Here is a 3,526-nt window from a genome sequence, read left to right as displayed (position 1 = left end):
ATTTAAAATAACTGTTTTCTATTTGAATCTATTTTAAAATGTATTTTATTCCTGTGATTTCAAAGCTGAATTTTTAGCATCATTACTCCAGTCTTCAGTGTCACATGATACGTTAGAAATCATTCTAATATTCTGATTTGCTGCTCAAAAAACATTTATTATTATTATTATGTTGAAAACAGCTGAGTAGAATTTTTAAAGGTTTCTTTGATGAATAGAAAGTTCAGAAGAACAGCATTTCTGATGACACTGAATGTATTATGTGACATTGAAGACTGGAGTATTAATATTTAGCTTTGATCACAGGAATAAATTACATTTTAAAAATATATTCAAATAGAAAGTTATTTTTAATAAGTAAAATATTTCACAATATTACTGCTTTTGCTGTATTTTGGATCAAATAAATGCAGGCTTGGTGAGCGGAAGAGAATTCTTTAAAAAACATTACAAATTTTACTGTTCAAAAACTTTTGGCTGGTATTGTATATTTAAATTAAAATTTGTTTTTTAAATTGTGAAAAATATTTCAAATCTTTTTTTTAAAAAACTGTTTTACTGTATGATTGATAAAATAAATGCAGCCTCGATGATCATAAGAGATGTCTTTCAAAAACATAAAACATTTTTACTGAACCCCAAGTTTTGAATGGTAGTGTGTGTTTGTGTTGGTAGCATCATTTCAATTGTTTATTTTTTGCATGCCATAATTTATCAGCAAAAGTGTGTTTATGAATTTGTATCTGTTGCATATAGCAGTTATGGTTGTATGTTGTAAAATTAAGTTTATCACAATAAATTTGTCAATAGGAATTTTTAATCAAGTGAATATATTTTTATTTTAAATGTTATATTTTTATAAAAATATACTTTTTTAATATGAACATTTAGTAAATATTTTGTGTAAATTATAAAAATGGACACTTTAATAATGTTTCTGTAGTGTATTTCCACAAGTGATGAAATGATTTTGTGACTTTTTTTCCCTTGCACATACAGTCATACATTATTTGCGGTGAATCCAGTGAAAATGTTGGCAGTGCAGATAGTGACTAAATTCTGACTCAGCTGGGCAAGCAGAATAAAATCCTTATTGTTGATCCCTGAGCAGTGAGCGACACCGGATTACATTGTACTGGATTCAGCCTGACAGTTCCACGCCGTATCTCTCCTGCTGCGTCTGGCGAGCTGCAGTCACGCAAGCCCTATCAGCGGGAGGTGGAGAGAGAGGTGCGAGGTGACACGGCAGCTACATGCAGACAGATGTCAGTCTCTCTTCAGGCTCCAGGCATCAGAAGGGCTGCTTCCGGCTCAGAAAATGCTTCAGCTTTTGGACTAATGGTTCAGTTTCAACTGTGTGCTACATCCATCTGCAAAGAGATTTTATATCTCTCATTCGTTAACTTTACTTTAGTGCTATAGCTAAAGAAATGATTCCTCATGCCTGTGTTGATGACTTGTGCTTTTTCTCCATTTAGTTCAGTCAGGGATTGGTTGTGGAATGGCTTTCCATTTTCTCTGGAATGGAATGGAAAGAAAGAATCATTGACCATTTAGCAGTTGGGTTCAAGACACCTGTAGAGAGACTGTGAATTACATTTTTACGTTGTGGAAATTGTTAATATTGGTTGAACCAAACAGCACCCAATCAGAGGAGAGCTTTAGGTTGAGTGTTTGCGAATGTTTGAAGACTCACACATGGTTCAGATTAATTTCATATTTATTTAAACTCCTATTTTAAATTTAGTGTATTGTAATTTCATGTGTTGGCTTATTAAACCTCACTAGTTTATATTTATTTTAATTTCAGTTTTAGTAATTTTGTACTTCAACTTCAACTTTTTATTATTTCATTTAGCTGCCAGGGTAAAATTTCTAATTTTCTTCTTTCTTCTTTTTATTGTAGTGTTGTCATGTAATATTTACATTTAATTTTATGTCTGTTTTTTTTTTTTTTAAATAATGTTAGTTTTGGTTTTAGTTAACTATTACTCTCAGTTCAGTTGTTAACCTGAATCACTGGTCTTTGAGCTGTTGACCGAACCGATTCAGTCTGATTTGCAAAAGAATTGTTCAGGTTTTGTGAATTAGGAAGCCCCGCTATGCAAGAAAAAAATAATAAATTGTGCGCACGATTTACTAATTCGTTCCCTCGATGTACTAAAACTTGCACATGATTACTATTTCAGTCCGTGTATGTTGCGTTCATTTCGTTTTTTGATTTAATATTGAAAACAGAAACATGAGAAAACAGCACTATTTTAATTTTTCGTTTTTTCAAAAACATGAAAAGACAACAATTCGCCTTAATTTTTCGTTTTTACATTCAGGGGTAGAAAATAGATAAACAGTTTGAATATTCAATTTCCACACGTGGGAGGGAATTAAATTCCCCTTTCCACTGATTGGTCAAGCAAAAATGAAATGGTGCCGTCATCATGTCGTCTTCGGTTCTGTGCAACAGAATAAGAGTCCTTTTAAGGTGTTTATTGTAACTCCTGCATTTCGTCTCTCTCTCATCAAACAACCAGACTAACAAATGGACAGGGTTTACTTCTGTGTAGGCGTAGTTTCTCTATGGCAAGTATTAGGTGCTTATTGCAGAAATATGTATGTACCTCGGATCTGCAGCCACATTACCCTTTTAGTCTATTTCTTTGGCGCTCCGCACATTTTATTTAGCTGTCCAGTTATCAAAATCTGTGTGGCAAAGCTGCGTGACATTTGCGTGACACTGGACAACACGGGGCGAATGCAGGAACATTATAGTGAAGCGCAGACCAGTATTGATTTTAGTGTGAATACGCAGCAGTCATAACTTTTATTTTAGACAGTACTGTTTCATTAGTAATGAGTATGAATTGATTTCATTTTAGACACAAAACAGTGTGTTTTATTTCACTTAAAACACAGGCGTTTCATTCTTGAATGAATCCGAGTCTTTGAATGAATCATTTGTGTGAGTGGTTCAATGATCCATTTGATTTGCTCCTGAACAAATCAGCATTTTGAACGAATCGGTTGAATTGATGACTCTATGACTCATTCATCAACACAATGACTTGCCGCCACCTACTGGCGATGTAACCTTCATAATTCAAATATCCAATTGTTTCATTTTGTCACTCATTTCATATTTCTGTAGGCTATTCATAATGTTTTTGTTTAAAACATTAATCTAATTCCATAATTCAGTTGCGGTGTTAATGCATTTACTGCCGTCTGAGCAGCATTAATTGTGTAAATACATCTAAATTCAACTTAAGATGCAGCTTCTATGCCACAGTGCAAAGATGGCTTTGGTTGGTACTGATGTACTTGGTAACACCTATAATGTCATATTTTTCAAATATTGACTAAATTAAGGAATTTAATATTAAAGATGACAGACATATTTTATAAAGTTAGAAAAATGCCCTTTTCTATAAAAATAGCATGTATTATATACATGTGTAACATGCCGTCGGATAATGACAGTATCATATAAACTTCTCTATGAAAAAAAATAAAAAATAAAATCAAAACG

Source organism: Sinocyclocheilus rhinocerous, unplaced genomic scaffold (assembly GCF_001515625.1).
Source record: "Sinocyclocheilus rhinocerous isolate Xijiao unplaced genomic scaffold, SAMN03320098_v1.1 scaffold144, whole genome shotgun sequence".
NCBI classification, from domain to species: domain Eukaryota; kingdom Metazoa; phylum Chordata; class Actinopteri; order Cypriniformes; family Cyprinidae; genus Sinocyclocheilus; species Sinocyclocheilus rhinocerous.
The sequence above is the reverse complement of the archived record's forward strand: the minus strand, read 5'-3'. Positions refer to the sequence as shown.